Raw genomic sequence first — 17,366 nt, forward strand, 5'->3', positions numbered from 1 at the left:
CCTACAACCACCACCTCTTCCTCCACTCCCAAACCCCCTCCAGCTACCCGTCCCAGTGTGTCCAAAAAACTTTTCCTGTCCAAACTTGACCTCTTTCCCACACCTCCCCCACCCCGTCTGTCTCATAGGTCCCGAACTAGCACCTCAGCCATAACATCTCCGGGACCAGTGGTGCCTGTAGTCACTGGAATCTGGAGTGCACCAGCCACCAAGGCAGCCAGTGTGGCACGGAGCCACAGCACAGACAGTCCCCCACCTGTGAAGCATCAGAAGTTGGCCAGTGCCCGGCGGGAGAGGGGGAAGACTCCAGCCACCAAAGCCGCTCCGAGGGGTCCCGGTGGGAGTGTGGAGTCAGCTGTCACACCTTCCAAGGTGGGGAAGGGCCACAAGAAACCCGGCAAGTCTGGGAAGAGCAGCACAGCAGAGATGACCGCCATCATCCCCACTGCCCAGGAGACCACCTCCAGCACAAGCCCACCTGCCCAGGAGGGTCCCGCCAGCACAAGCCCAGCTGCCCAGAACAGGACTGCCAGCACAAGCCCAGCTGCCCAGGACAGGACCGCCAGCACAAGCCCAGCTGCCCAGGACAGGCCCGCCAGCACAAGCCCAGCTGCCCAGGACAGGACCGCCAGCACAAGCCCAGCTGCCCAGGACAGGCCCGCCCGCACAAGCCCAGCTGCCCAGAACAGGACCGCCAGCACAAGCCCACCTGCCCAGGAGGGGCCCGCCAGCACCAGCCCACCTGCCCAGGAGGCCACTACCAGCACAAGCCCCGCTGGGCAATAAAGGACCGCCAGCACAAGCCCCGCTGGGCCATGAAGGACCACCAGGAAAAGCCCCGCTGGGCCATGAAGGACCGCCAGCAGCTGAGTCCCTGAAATAGAGACCGCCGTCTCAAGCACCGCTGAACAGGGCACCGCCATCTCAAGCACCGCTGAACAGGGCAACTCCATCTCAAGCACCACTGAACAGGGCACCGGCGTCTCAAGCACCACTGAACAGGGCACCGCCATCTCAAGCACCGCTGAACAGGGCACTGCCATCTCATGCACAGCTGAACAGGGCACCGCCATCTCAAGCACCGCTGAACAGGGCACCGCCGTCTCAAGCACCGCTGAACAGGGCACCGCCGTCTCAAGCACCGCTGAACAGGGCACCGCTGTCTCAAGCACCGCTGGTGCATGAGCGGCAAGGGCACTGACGCAACTGAGTCCGTCACAGGGGGAATGATGCACTCTGGGCACCATACCCCCTCCAGAACCAGTGGAGACAGTCATCCACTACCTCTGTCCTTAGCAGGATGAAGCACTCTGGGCACCATGCCCCCTCCAGAACCAGTGGAGACTGTCATCCACTACCTCTGTCCTTAGCAGGATGAAGCACTCTGGGCACAAAGCCCCCTCAAGAACCAGTGGAGACTGTCATCCACTACCTCTGTCCTTAGCAGGATGAAGCACTCTGGGCACAAAGCCCGCTCCAGAACCAGTGGAGACTGTCATCCACTAGCTCTGTCCTTAGCAGGATGAAGCACTCTGGGCACCATGCCCCCTCCAGAACCAGTGGAGACTGTCATCCACTACCTCAGTGCTTAGCAGGATGAAGCACTCTGGGCACCATGCCCCCTCCAGAACCAGTGGAGACTGTCATCCACTTGAGAGACTGTGGCTTTGCACTCCCCAGGATATTGCAGTGTGCAAACCACCCACTGTAGAGACTGAGGCTTTGCACTCCCCAGGATTGAACAGTGGGCAACCCACCAACTGTAGAGACTTGTGAGACTGTGCCTTTGCACTCCCCAGGATTGAACAGTGGCCAACCCATCCACTGTAGAGACTTGAGAGACTGTGGCTTTGCACTCCCCAAGATGGAACAGTGGGCATGTGGCCCCCTCGTGGATTTGGTGTCGTGCACTCAAGCAGCTGAGGTGCCCCCTCTTCGCCTCCCCCTGAGGTGCCTGTTTAGTTGCTCTCTGATGCCCCTGCAGTGTTCTCTCCGTCATGGTCGGGGATCTTGTGTGGGCCTCGCCCATACCGTGTGGTCCCAGTGTTCCACAGACTTTCTTAGAGCACTACCTGGACTACTATGCTTGGTATATATTCTGTACATGGTGTATATATATATTTCTGCATACTTGCTTTTAATATATTACAATGGTTACACTAATTTTCTATTGTCTCCTCATTCTTCCACGGGGTTTGGGGGGTGTAACTGTGATGTATTGATATGCATTAGTGTGTGTGTTGTAGTGGGTGAGGATGGGGGTGTTGCGTGTGAGTGTCACTCTTTTTCCCCTCCCCCCTCCCCTGTGTCATAGGTGCAGTGCTCACCGTGGGCTTCGCCACCAGCATTCGTGCTCCTGGTAGAGGAGCAGGAAGACTATTGCAGGGAGAATTTGGAGTTCCGGATCCATGGCTTCCTCGTTCCTCGTGGGGTGTGTAGAGGTGAGCGTTTTCCCTTCGTGATTCCTGTTTCCGCCGGGTTTTTATCCGCGGTGAATCCGCCCCGAAAAAGGTGTCGGATTGGCCTGTCATAATAGTGTGGGCATAAACCGCTGTTCTGTTTGTTTGTACCGCTGTGGCGGTCGGAGTGTTAAAGTGGCTTTCTTTGTTGGTGGTTTCCGCCACGGTCATAATTGCAATTTTTTGACCGCCGGCCTGTTGGCGGTCTTACCGCAGCTTTAACACCGACCGCCAGGGTTATAATGACCACCTGTAAGAAGTTGGCTCTGTATGTGCTATTTCAAAGTAAGGAATAGCATGCACAGAGTCCAAGGGTTCCCCTTAGAGGTAAAATAGTGGTAAAAAGAGATAATACTAATGCTCTATTTTGTGGTAGTGTGGTCGAGCAGTAGGCTTATCCAAGGAGTAGTGTTAAGCATTTGTTGTACATACACATAGACAATAAATGAGGTACACACACTCAGAGACAAATCCAGCCAATAGGTTTTGTTATAGAAAAATATATTTTCTTAGTTTATTTTAAGAACCACAGGTTCAAATTTAACATGTAATATCTTGTTTGAAAGGTATTGCAGGTAAGTACATTAGGAACTTTGAATCATTTCAATTGCATGTATACTTTTCAAGTTATTCACAAATAGCTACTTTAAAAGTGGACACAGTGCAATTTTCACAGTTCCTGGGGGAGGTAAGTTTTTGTTAGTTTTACCAGGTAAGTAAGACACTTACAGGGTTCAGTTCGTGGTCCAAGGTAGCCCACCGTTGGGGGTTCAGAGCAACCCCAAAGTTACCACACCAGCAGCTCAGGGCCGGTCAGGTGCAGAGTTCAAAGTGGTGCCCAAAACGCATAGGCTTCAATGGAGAGAAGGGGGTGCCCCGGTTCCAGTCTGCCAGCAGGTAAGTACCCGCGTCTTCGGAGGGCAGACCAGGGGGGTTTTGTAGGGCACCTGGGGGGACACAAGCCCACACAGAAATTTCACCCTCAGCGGCGCGGGGGCGGCCGGGTGCAGTGTTAGAACAAGCGTCGGGTTCGCAATGGAAGTCAATGAGAGATCAAGGGATCTCTTCAGCGCTGCAGGCAGGCAAGGGGGGGCTTCCTCAGGGAAATCTCCACTTGGGCAAGGGAGAGGGACTCCTGGGGGTCACTTCTGCAGTGAAAGTCCGGTCCTTCAGGTCCTGGGGGCTGCGGGTGCAGGGTCTTTTCCAGGCGTCGGGACTTAGGTTTCAGAGAGTCGCGGTCAGGGGAAGCCTCGGGATTCCCTCTGCAGGCGGCGCCGTGGGGGCTCAGGGGGGACAGGTTTTGGTACTCACAGTCGTAGAGTAGTCCGGGGGTCCTCCCTGAGGTGTTGGTTCTCCACCAGCCGAGTCGGGGTCACCGGGTGCAGTGTTGCAAGTCTCACGCTTCTTGCGGGGAGATTGCAGGGTTCTTTAAAGCTGCTTCTTTGGATAAAGTTGCAGTCTTTTTGGAGCAGGTCCGCTGTCCTCTGGAGTTTCTTGTCGTCGTCGAAGCAGGGCAGTCCTCAGAGGATTCAGAGGTCGCTGGTCCCTTTGGAAGGCGTCGCTGGAGCAGAGTTCCTTGGAAGGCAGGAGACAGGCCGGTGACTTTCTGGAGCCAAGGCAGTTGTTGTCTTCTGGTCTTCCTCTGCAGGGGTTTCAGCTAGGCAGTCCTTCTTCTTGTTGTTGCAGGAATCTAAATCTTTAGGTTCAGGGGAGCCCTTAAATACTAAATTTAAGGGCGTGTTTAGGTCTGGGGGGTTAGTAGCCAATGGCTACTAGCCCTGAGGGTGAGTACACCCTCTTTGTGCCTCCTCCCAAGGGGAGGGGGTCACATCCCTAATCCTATTGGGGGAATCCTCCATCTGCAAGATGGAGGATTTCTAAAAGTTAGAGTCACCTCAGCTCAGGACACCTTAGGGGCTGTCCTGACTGGCCAGTGACTCCTCCTTGTTATTCTCATTATTTTCTCCGGCCTTGCCGCCAAAAGTGGGGGCCGGGGCCGGAGGGGGCGGGCAACTCCACTAGCTGGAGTGTCCTGCGGTGCTGTGACAAAGGGGTGAGCCTTTGAGGCTCACCGCCAGGTGTTACAGCTCCTGCCTGGGGGAGGTGTTAGCATCTCCACCCAGTGCAGGCTTTGTTACTGGCCTCAGAGTGACAAAGGCACTCTCCCCATGGGGCCAGCAACATGTCTCTAGTGTGGCAGGCTGCTGGAACCAGTCAGCCTACACAGATAGTCGGTTAAGTTTTAGGGGGCACCTCTAAGGTGCCCTCTGTGGTGTATTTTACAATAAAATGTACACTGGCATCAGTGTGCATTTATTGTGCTGAGAAGTTTGATACCAAACTTCCCAGTTTTCAGTGTAGCCATTATGGTGCTGTGGAGTTCGTGTTTGACAAACTCCCAGACCATATACTCTTATGGCTACCCTGCACTTACAATGTCTAAGGTTTTGTTTAGACACTGTAGGGGTACCATGCTCATGCACTGGTACCCTCACCTATGTATAGTGCACCCTGCCTTAGGGCTGTAAGGCCTGCTAGAGGGGTGACTGACCTATACTTGCATAGGCAGTGAGAGGCTGGCATGGCACCCTGAGGGGAGTGCCATGTCGACTTACTCGTTTTGTTCTCACTAGCACACACAAGCTGGCAAGCAGGGTGTCTGTGCTGAGTGAGAGGTCTCCAGGGTGGCATAAGACATGCTGCAGCCCTTAGAGACCTTCCTTGGCATCAGGGCCCTTGGTACTAGCAGTACCAGTTACAAGGGACTTATCTGGATGCCAGGGTCTGCCAATTGTGGATACAAAAGTACAGGTTAGGGAAAGAACACTGGTGCTGGGGCCTGGTTAGCAGGCCTCAGCACACTTTCAATTCAAAACATAGCATCAGCAAAGGCAAAAAGTCAGGGGGTAACCATGCCAAGGAGGCATTTCCTTACACAACCCCCCCCCCCAAACGAAAGAGGATGAGACTAACCTTTCCCAAGAGTGTCTTCATTTTCTAAGTGGAAGAACCTGGAAAGGCCATCTGCATTGGCATGGGCAGTCCCAGGTCTGTGTTCCACTATAAAGTCCATTCCCTGTAGGGAGATGGACCACCTCAACAGTTTTGGGTTTTCCCCTTTCATTTGCATCAGCCATTTGAGAGGTCTGTGGTCAGTTTGAACTAGGAAGTGAGTCCCAAAGAGGTATGGTCTCAGCTTCTTCAGGGACCAAACCACAGCAAAGGCCTCCCTCTCAATGGCACTCCAACGCTGCTCCCTGGGGAGTAACCTCCTGCTAATGAAAGCAACAGGCTGGTCAAGGCCATCATCATTTGTTTGGGACAAAACTGCCCCTATCCCATGTTCAGAGGCATCTGTCTGCACAATGAACTGCTTAAAATAATCTGGAGCTTTTAGAACTGGTGCTGAGCACATTGCTTGTTTCAGGGTGTCAAAGGCCTGTTGGCATTCTACAGTCCAGTTCACTTTCTTGGGCATTTTCTTGGAGGTGAGTTCAGTGAGGGCCGTCACAATGGATCCATATCCCTTCACAAACCTCCTGTAATACCCAGTCAAGCCAAGGAATGCCCTGACTTGAGTCTGGGTTTTTGGAGCTACCCAGTCCAGAATAGTCTGGATCTTGGGTTGGAGTGGCTGAACTTGGCCTCCACCTACAAGGTGGCCCAAGTAAACCACAGTTCCCTGCCCTATCTGGCATTTGGATGCCTTGATAGAGAGGCCTGCAGATTGCAGAGCCTTCAAAACCTTCTTCAGGTGGACCAGGTGATCCTGCCAGGTGGAGCTAAAGACAGCAATATCATCAAGATAAGCTGTGCTAAAGGGCTCCAAACCAGCAAGGACTTGATTCACCAACCTTTGGAAGGTGGCAGGGGCATTCTTTAAACCAAAGGGCATAACAGTAAACTGATAATGCCCATCAGGTGTGGAGAATGCTGTTTTCTCTTTTGCTCCAGGTGCCATTTTTATTTGCCAGTACCCTGCTGTCAAGTCAAAGGTACTTAAGAATTTGGCATCACCTAATTTGTCTATGAGCTCATCAGCTCTAGGAATTGGATGGGCGTCTGTCTTGGTGACAGAGTTGAGCCCTCTGTAGTCCACACAAAACCTCATCTCTTTCTTTCCATCTTTGGTGTGAGGTTTGGGGACTAAGACCACTGGGCTAGCCCAGGGGCTGTCAGAGCGCTCAATTACTCCCAATTCCAGCATCTTGTGGACTTCCACCTTGATGCTTTCCTTAACATGGTCAGACTGTCTAAAAATTTTGTTTTTGACAGGCATGCTGTCTCCTGTGTCCACATCATGGGTACACAGGGGTGTCTGACCAGGGGTTAGGGAGAAGAGTTCAGGAAACTGTTGTAGGGCTCTCCTACAATCAGCTTGCTGTTGGCCAGAGAGGGTGTCTGAGTAGATCACTCCATCTACTGAGCCATCTTTTGGGTCTGATGACAGAAGATCAGGGAGAGGTTCACTCTCTGCCTCCTGATCCTCATCTGTTACCATCAACAGATTTACATCAGCCCTGTCATGGAAGAGCTTAAGGCGGTTCACATGGATCACCCTCTTGGGGCTCCTGCTTGTGCCCAGGTCCACCAGGTAGGTGACCTGACTCTTCCTTTCTATCACTGGGTAAGGGCCACTCCATTTGTGCTGGAGTGCCCTGGGAGCCACAGGCTCCAGAACCCAGACTTTCTGCCCTGGTTGGAACTCAACCATTGCAGCCTTTTGGTCATACCAAAACTTCTGGAGCTGTTGGCTGGCCTCAAGGTTTTTGCTTGCCTTTTCCATGTACTCTGCCATTCTAGAGCGAAGGCCAAGTACATAGTCCACTATGTCCTGTTTAGGCTCATGAAGAGGTCTCTCCCAGCCTTCTTTAACAAGAGCAAGTGGTCCCCTTACAGGGTGACCAAACAGAAGTTCAAAGGGTGAGAATCCTACTCCCTTCTGTGGCACCTCTCTGTAAGCGAAAAGCAGACATGGCAAGAGGACATCCCATCTCCTTTTGAGCTTTTCTGGGAGCCCCATGATCATGCCTTTTAATGTCTTGTTGAATCTCTCAACTAAGCCATTAGTTTGTGGATGGTATGGTGTAGTGAATTTGTAAGTCACCCCACACTCATTCCACATGTGTTTTAGGTATGCTGACATGAAGTTGGTACCTCTGTCAGACACCACCTCCTTAGGGAAACCCACTCTGGTAAAGATACCAATGAGGGCCTTGGCTACTGCAGGGGCAGTAGTTGACCTAAGGGGAATAGCTTCAGGATACCTAGCAGCATGATCCACTACTACTAGGATATACATATTTCCTGAGGCTGTGGGAGGTTCTAGTGGACCAACTATGTCCACACCCACTCTTTCAAAGGGGACCCCCACCACTGGAAGTGGAATGAGGGGGGCCTTTGGATGCCCACCTGTCTTACCACTGGCTTGACAGGTGGGGCAGGAGAGGCAAAACTCCTTAACCTTGTGGGACATATTGGGCCAGTAGAAGTGGTTGACTAACCTCTCCCACGTCTTGGTTTGTCCCAAATGCCCAGCAAGGGGAATATCATGGGCTAAGGTCAGAATAAACTCTCTGAACGACTGAGGCACTACCACTCTCCTAGTGGCACCAGGTTTGGGGTCTCTGGCCTCAGTGTACAGGAGTCCATCTTCCCAATAGACCCTATGTGTTCCATTTTTCTTACACTTGGACTCTTCAGCAGCTTGCTGCCTAAGGCCTTCAAGAGAGGGACAGGTTTCTTGTCCCTTACACAGCTCCTCCCTTGAGGGTCCCCCTGGGCCTAAGAGCTCAACCTGATAAGGTTCAAGCTCCAAAGGCTCAGTTCCCTCAGAGGGCAGAACTTCTTCCTGAGAAGAGAGGTTCTCTTTTTCTGACTGTGTTGCAGTTGGTTTCCCAACTGACTTTCCTTTTCTCTTGGTAGGCTGGGCCTTTCTTCCAGACTCCAGCTCTACTTTTTCACCCTGTGCCTTGCATTGTGCTCTTGTTTTTACACACACCAGTTCAGGGATACCCAGCATGGCTGCATAGGTTTTTAGTTCTACCTCAGCCCATGCTGAGGACTCCAGGTCATTTCCAAGCAGACAGTCTACTGGGATGTTTGAGGAGACCACCACCTGTTTCAGGCCATTGACCCCTCCCCATTCTAAAGTTACCATTGCCATGGGATGTGCTTTAGTCTGATTGTCAGCGTTGGTGACTGTATAGGTTTTTCCAGTCAGGTATTGGCCAGGGGAAACCAGTTTCTCTGTCACCATGGTGACACTGGCACCTGTATCCCTCAGGCCCTCTACACTTGTCCCATTAATAAAGAGCTGCTGCCTGTATTTTTGCATGTTAGGCGGCCAGGCAGCTAGTGTGGCTAAATCCACCCCACCCTCAGAGACTAGAGTAGCTTCAGTGTGGACCCTGATTTGCTCTGGGCACACTGTTGATCCCACTTGGAGACTAGCCATTCCAGTGTTACCTGGATTGGAGTTTGGAGTGGAACCTTTCTTGGGACATGCCTTGTCTCCAGTTTGGTGTCCAGGCTGATTACAGCTACGACACCAGGCCTTTTTGGGATCAAAGTTTTTACCCTTGTACCCAGGATTGTTTTGTGAAGAGGCTCTGGGCCCACCCTCCTGTGCAGGTTTTTGGGGGCCTGTAGAAGACTCTTTACTATTTTTATTTTTGGCTGTCTCACCACCTTTCCCCTGGGGAGGTTTTGTGACCCCTTTCTTTTGGTCACCCCCTGTGGAAGTTTTGGACACCCTAGTCTTGACCCAATGGTCCGCCTTCTTTCCCAATTCTTGGGGAGAAATTGGTCCTAGGTCGACCAGATGCTGATGCAGTTTATCATTGAAACAATTACTTAACAGGTGTTCTTTCACAAATAAATTGTACAGCCCATCATAATTACTTACACCACTGCCTTGAATCCAACCATCTAGTGTTTTTACTGAGTAGTCTACAAAGTCAACCCAGGTCTGGCTCGAGGATTTTTGAGCCCCCCTGAATCTAATCCTATACTCCTCAGTGGAGAATCCAAAGCCCTCAATCAGGGTACCCTTCATGAGGTCATAAGATTCTGCATCTTTTCCAGAGAGTGTGAGGAGTCTATCCCTACACTTTCCTGTGAACATTTCCCAAAGGAGAGCACCCCAGTGAGATTTGTTCACTTTTCTGGTTACACAAGCCCTCTCAAAAGCTGTGAACCATTTGGTGATGTCATCACCATCTTCATATTTAGTTACAATCCCTTTGGGGATTTTCAACATGTCAGGAGAATCTCTGACCCTAGTTATGTTGCTGCCACCATTGATGGGTCCTAGGCCCATCTCTTGTCTTTCCCTTTCTATGGCTAGGATCTGTCTTTCCAAAGCCAATCTTTTGGCCATCCTGGCTAACTGGATGTCCTCTTCACTGGAGTTATCCTCAGTGATTTCAGAGTTGTTGGTCCCTCCTGTGAGGGAACCTGCATCTCTGACTATTATTTGTGGAGTCAGGGCTTGAGCAGCCCTGTTCTCCCTAAGTAGGACTGGAGGGGGGGAATTTCCCTCCAAGTCACTATCTTCATCCTCTGTGTTGCCATCCTCAGAGGGGTTGGCTTTTTCAAACTCTGCCAAAAGCTCCTGGAGCTGTACTTTGGTAGGTTTGGAGCCCATTGCTATTTTCTTTAGTTTACAGAGTGACCTTAGCTCTCTCATCTGTAGATGGAGGTAAGGTGTGGTGTCGAGTTCCACCACATTCACATCTGTGCTAGACATTATGCTTCTAAAAGTTGGAATACTTTTTAAGAATCTAAAACTAGTTCTAGGTTCTAATTCAAACTTTTACCAAACTTTTAAACTCTAAAAGAAATGCTAACAGGGACTAACACAAGGCCCTAGCAGGACTTTAAAGAATTTAGAAAACTTTTCAAATTGCAAAAATCAATTTCTAATGACAATTTTGGAATTTGTCGTGTGATCAGGTATTGGCTGAGTAGTCCAGCAAATGCAAAGTCTTGTACCCCACCGCTGATCCACCAATGTAGGAAGTTGGCTCTGTATGTGCTATTTCAAAGTAAGGAATAGCATGCACAGAGTCCAAGGGTTCCCCTTAGAGGTAAAATAGTGGTAAAAAGAGATAATACTAATGCTCTATTTTGTGGTAGTGTGGTCGAGCAGTAGGCTTATCCAAGGAGTAGTGTTAAGCATTTGTTGTACATACACATAGACAATAAATGAGGTACACACACTCAGAGACAAATCCAGCCAATAGGTTTTGTTATAGAAAAATATCTTTTCTTAGTTTATTTTAAGAACCACAGGTTCAAATTTAACATGTAATATCTTGTTTGAAAGGTATTGCAGGTAAGTACATTAGGAACTTTGAATCATTTCAATTGCATGTATACTTTTCAAGTTATTCACAAATAGCTACTTTAAAAGTGGACACAGTGCAATTTTCACAGTTCCTGGGGGAGGTAAGTTTTTGTTAGTTTTACCAGGAAAGTAAGACACTTACAGGGTTCAGTTCATGGTCCAAGGTAGCCCACCGTTGGGGGTTCAGAGCAACCCCAAAGTTACCACACCAGCAGCTCAGGGCCGGTCAGGTGCAGAGTTCAAAGTGGTGCCCAAAACGCATAGGCTTCAATGGAGAGAAGGGGGTGCCCCGGTTCCAGTCTGCCAGCAGGTAAGTACCCGCGTCTTCGGAGGGCAGACCAGGGGGGTTTTGTAGGGCACCGGGGGGGACACAAGCCCACACAGAAATTTCACCCTCAGCGGCGCGGGGGCGGCCGGGTGCAGTGTTAGAACAAGCGTCGGGTTCGCAATGGAAGTCAATGAGAGATCAAGGGATCTCTTCAGCGCTGCAGGCAGGCAAGGGGGGGCTTCCTCGGGGAAACCTCCACTTGGGCAAGGGAGAGGGACTCCTGGGGGTCACTTCTGCAGTGAAAGTCCGGTCCTTCAGGTCCTGGGGGCTGCGGGTGCAGGGTCTTTTCCAGGCGTCGGGACTTAGGTTTCAGAGAGTCGCGGTCAGGGGAAGCCTCGGGATTCCCTCTGCAGGCGGCGCTGCGGGGGTTCAGGGGGGACAGGTTTTGGTACTCACAGTCGTAGAGTAGTCCGGGGGTCCTCCCTGAGGTGTTGGTTCTCCACCAGCCGAGTCGGGGTCGCCGGGTGCAGTGTTGCAAGTCTCACGCTTCTTGCGGGGAGATTGCAGGGTTCTTTAAAGCTGCTTCTTTGGATAAAGTTGCAGTCTTTTTGGAGCAGGTCCGCTGTCCTCGGGAGTTTCTTGTCGTCGTCGAAGCAGGGCAGTCCTCAGAGGATTCAGAGGTCGCTGGTCCCTTTGGAAGGCGTCGCTGGAGCAGAGTTCCTTGGAAGGCAGGAGACAGGCCGGTGAGTTTCTGGAGCCAAGGCAGTTGTTGTCTTCTGGTCTTCCTCTGCAGGGGTTTCAGCTAGGCAGTCCTTCTTCTTGTTGTTGCAGGAATCTAAATCTTTAGGTTCAGGGGAGCCCTTAAATACTAAATTTAAGGGCGTGTTTAGGTCTGGGGGGTTAGTAGCCAATGGCTACTAGCCCTGAGGGTGAGTACACCCTCTTTGTGCCTCCTCCCAAGGGGAGGGGGTCACATCCCTAATCCTATTGGGGGAATCCTCCATCTGCAAGATGGAGGATTTCTAAAAGTTAGAGTCACCTCAGCTCAGGACACCTTAGGGGCTGTCCTGACTGGCCAGTGACTCCTCCTTGTTATTCTCATTATTTTCTCCGGCCTTGCCGCCAAAAGTGGGGGCCGGGGCCGGAGGGGGCGGGCAACTCCACTAGCTGGAGTGTCCTGCGGTGCTGTGACAAAGGGGTGAGCCTTTGAGGCTCACCGCCAGGTGTTACAGCTCCTGCCTGGGGGAGGTGTTAGCATCTCCACCCAGTGCAGGCTTTGTTACTGGCCTCAGAGTGACAAAGGCACTCTCCCCATGGGGCCAGCAACATGTCTCTAGTGTGGCAGGCTGCTGGAACCAGTCAGCCTACACAGATAGTCGGTTAAGTTTCAGGGGGCACCTCTAAGGTGCCCTCTGTGGTGTATTTTACAATAAAATGTACACTGGCATCAGTGTGCATTTATTGTGCTGAGAAGTTTGATACCAAACTTCCCAGTTTTCAGTGTAGCCATTATGGTGCTGTGGAGTTCGTGTTTGACAAACTCCCAGACCATATACTCTTATGGCTACCCTGCACTTACAATGTCTAAGGTTTTGTTTAGACACTGTAGGGGTACCATGCTCATGCACTGGTACCCTCACCTATGGTATAGTGCACCCTGCCTTAGGGCTGTAAGGCCTGCTAGAGGGGTGACTGACCTATACTTGCATAGGCAGTGAGAGGCTGGCATGGCACCCTGAGGGGAGTGCCATGTCGACTTACTCGTTTTGTTCTCACTAGCACACACAAGCTGGCAAGCAGGGTGTCTGTGCTGAGTGAGAGGTCTCCAGGGTGGCATAAGACATGCTGCAGCCCTTAGAGACCTTCCTTGGCATCAGGGCCCTTGGTACTAGCAGTACCAGTTACAAGGGACTTATCTGGATGCCAGGGTCTGCCAATTGTGGATACAAAAGTACAGGTTAGGGAAAGAACACTGGTGTTGGGGCCTGGTTAGCAGGCCTCAGCACACTTTCAATTCAAAACATAGCATCAGCAAAGGCAAAAAGTCAGGGGGTAACCATGCCAAGGAGGCATTTCCTTACACCACCTAAATGCCATAAGAATGGAATTTTGGTTGCAAACCATTGACCAGATACTGACACCTCAAATTTGGTGGTCGCTGACTCACAAAGGGTAAGCTACGCTTGTGGGACAGTTTCGCCTTTGGGAATTGAGTCGGCCATCCATGGAGGGAGCAAACTTTGACCCAGTAGTCAACTGTCTGATGCCCCTGTTGTGTTCCCAAATGGGAAACAAAATACTTTTAAAGCATTTGTCTCCTTAATTGACACAGCCTGTTTTAAAAAATGTTATTGTTTGGAAAAGCAAATGCAAAAATTATGATCTACCTGTTCTTTTCAGGTCACTATTCTTGCATTCACAGCCATTCACACATGGTAGAAAAATGCAATACACCCAATATATTTTTTAATAGTGTGCAAATTTACAATTTGTTATGCAACCTCCTAGTACATAGATTTTTTTGCACATTACTAACAAATTCACAATCCACTCGGTGTCCACACTGCATATCCTATCTTGTATATAGGGCTGTTCATTTACCGGGATTACTTAATTTACTCAATCCCCTCTTATTAGTTTTCCTAATAATGGATCACACATTAGAAAACCTTAAAAAGTGTCCAGAAGACATACTTTGTACCAGTGCAGAGCAATTTTTGTTCTGGTGCCAGACACTTTGCGTCAGTCTTGAGTCAACATTTGCAAAGACTGCTTTTGACAAAATGCCATTTTTTCCCAATGTTCAAAAGGTGGAGCATTTGTCAGTGAAAATGTCACTTGAGCGTTGCTGTGCATCAGTGCAAAATTGCCCAGAACCAGCAAACAACTGATTGGCCCCATTGCCAATTTCCAATGATGCGTCCCAAAAGCCCCTATATAGTACATTCTAGTTCACCAGTTTTCAACAGGAAAATGCAAACCAATAAACATTACTCAGTGAAGTCTCTTGTAAATTGAAAAATGCAAAATAAAAGCTAAAAGTAATTATGAAAATCTAGACAATCTTGATTCTCTTAATCATATTCAAGTAACTTGTTGAAGGTGTTGCTTGCTTCACCGGTTCAATCAGCAGCAACACATGTCAATCGGGTGGCTCCCAGATGTTACTATTGACATGGCTGGAAAACTTTAATTTTTCACGCATTTAAAATGTGTGCATGGAATTACTTTGCAGAAATATCAGCAGAGGTTTAGATGAGTGTTGCAAGGAGCCATTGTGCTCTCACAAGTATAGTGCTTAAGGCAGAAACTAAAATGGCATTTGAATGAATATATGCATGTTCATAAAGGTTTGAGCATGGAGGCCTTATTCTTAGGTACGTGCTGTGGACAACCAGCAAAATGACTCACTGTAGCATAAATGCAATGTTAGTGTAAATTAATGCCCAATGAAAAGTATTTACAGCCTTCCCAGAAACAAACACAACTTTTGCTTATCTTTATCTTGGTATGATATGTTTCATGTGAGATTTAAAAGTAGAACATACAAGGACAAATCATGGCAACTTTTTCTACAGGGCCATGTCCCCAAGCTGCTTCTTTGGCCATACGCAGCACGGGGTGGTCACAGGACCTGACATGTCATCAGGCCCTGCAACCAATGTGATCTCTTAGTTTATCCCAGGGGCTGTGGCCAGGACCGGTACCATTCCATCCACAGCCATATTCAGTGAGGTTTGAGTTCACGCCCTAGCTTGCAACACATGTTGTTTTCTTCATAGCTAGTTTTTAAAATGAATATGCCATTTCAAAATTCGTTTTAGACGCATGGTGTAGCACAAGCTCAAAATTTCTTTTTCTGGTATTACCTGCCCCAGTACTTAGCACATTTAATCGCTGATTAAGACAGCATGCATTCTGTCCTGTGACATTGATAATGACTGTCCACTGCATTGCTTGGATATGGCACAAGGCTGCTGGAGAATCACCCTGAAACATGTTATCACCCTTAAGAAAAAGCAGACAATCATCGTCAGGGTAAACTACTAAAGTCACTAAATAAATGTGCGCTTAACCCTCTGGTAACTTGGCATAAAGTAGTCACTTTTAAACTAGAGGCAATATCTAAAGTATTTATGCATTTCTTAAACATTAATAAAATGAAAACACAAAAAAAATAATCCAAACCAATGTTTCGAAAAATAGATAATATTCTGATGAATAAAATGACACCAAAATTATAAAAATTGAATCCTCAGAAAGAATAAATGCTGGTATCTAGTCGGGCTAGACTGGGTCGTAGTCAAAAGTTAGGGCAAACTGTTGGAACACAGGTCAGATACAGGTACCATGTTCATTGTGGTGGAATGTTTACCGAATGATCTAGAAATTTATTTGTAGAAAAGGCGATCCTCAATGAGCTGTTGGCTGGGCAAGATGCAAGCTGGATATGAAGTGGGGCTCAACAAGGGTGAGTTGTTGAAGAGTGAGTCCCTGGGTCATCAAGGAAGGTGGGAATGGTCCAAGTAGGCAAAGTATGACGTTTGTGCCTAGGAAGACCCTGACATCAATCAGATGCTGCTTGACGTCATTCTCAGCGAAGCCGGCTAGGGTGAAACTTAGGTCTCCATTACGAGGCTGACGAGCCTACCGTCAGGCCTCCAGTCCCGTGATGAGAGGACTGCCGCTGAAATGGGGGGTCTTCTCACTTGACATAGTATGACTTTCACACTGGGCTGACAAGTAGGAACGTAGATTCCCGCCCCCACAGCCCAGTGCGAAAGGTGCAGCAGCATCATTGCCAACTCATAAGAAAGCCAATGTGAAATGTAGCTTTATACAGGGTGCACCAGCACCCTCAAAATGTGCCCTGTCTGCACACCAGACAGTACTCATTCAGGGGTACTCAGCAGGGTGACCCCTGCACTGCCCATGCAAATCACATGGGCAGGGCAGGGGTACACCTGTGGCCCCCTGCACCTGTTCCCCTGCCAGCCTTTTTATGGGGGGGAAACCATCATGAAAAGCTGGCAAAAAACAATGTTGTAATCAACACGGCGGGCACAGAGTTCAGCACAGCCATGGCTGACTGCACCCAAGACTGCCATCACATCAGCCTATCAGGATCTTTGATCCTGGCAGGGATCATAGTCTGTAGGTGGGTCAGCCCAGGTATCTTGCAATGTGGTGGTTGGACTGTCACAGCCACAGTGGTCCGACCACCAGCCTCGTAATGAGGCCCATAGAAACTTTCAAGGAAGTCAGATCTTCTTCAGCAGCAGAGCATAATGGCAAGTTAAAGCCAACCAGTGATCCAAAGTCAATGACTGAGGCTTTGACTGTTATTTTGGTGTTCATTAGTTCTCTCACCAGAAAGTTGGCAAAAAGTTGGAAAGTGGGTTATTGGTAAGGGCAGGTAGATACATACACTTATCTATAGGTCACAAATCCCCACTAGGTCCAGTCAAGGTCTCAGTAAGTTATTCCTTGCTCAGCCCTTGGTAGGTTGGACCAAGGGCAGCTACTCCACTATGGAGCTGCAAACCTTTAAAAATAAAATGATAATACACCAAGTTTATTATCATTTTTCTTTAAAGGGGCGGGACCATGGGGGTGACAAGTACTGAGGGGAGTGCACAGAGCACTCCAGTCAGTACGCATGTACGTTTGGCCGGCTGTCTTGGGATGGTCAAACACAAATGCGCAAAAGGGCTCTCTCCAGCCTGGCACTGTGTAGCCGGGTTGGAGAGAGCAAGCCCAGGCTCCCTGTCTGCATTGAGGCTCCCAGCAAGGGCGCAACAGCCAATAATAACGCTGCTCTGAGCAGTGTCATGATTGGCCACAGGGCAGGCTGGGTGCCTGGTATGCGACGGAGAGCAGTGGTGAGGTTCAGGTAAGATTTTTTTTAAAATATTTTAGTTTTATTCTTCCCTCCCCCGCCCCTTTTCACAGTCGCCAGCTGCGACTGGGTTTGCCCATGAGCAGTTAGGCTTAACTTAGGAGACAGGTGGGTAAAGCATTTAGGGCCAGATGCATCAAACAATTTTGCAATCGCAAATGGCCCAACGGGCCATTTCCAATCGCAAAACTACATTTTGGTATGTTTCAAGTCCAATTTGTGATTCAGTAACTTGTTACCGAATCGCAAATTGGAATTGTGACTACATACCGGTATTAGGAAGGGGTGTGTCAAGGCCATCCCTTCCTAACACCAAAGTGCAGAGGTATGTATGAATGTTTTGTGTCACAAATGGGGGCGCAAAATATTAGCATTTTACAGCCTATTACA

The sequence above is a fragment of the Pleurodeles waltl genome, chromosome 4_1 (genome assembly GCF_031143425.1).
Source record: "Pleurodeles waltl isolate 20211129_DDA chromosome 4_1, aPleWal1.hap1.20221129, whole genome shotgun sequence".
NCBI lineage: Eukaryota > Metazoa > Chordata > Amphibia > Caudata > Salamandridae > Pleurodeles > Pleurodeles waltl.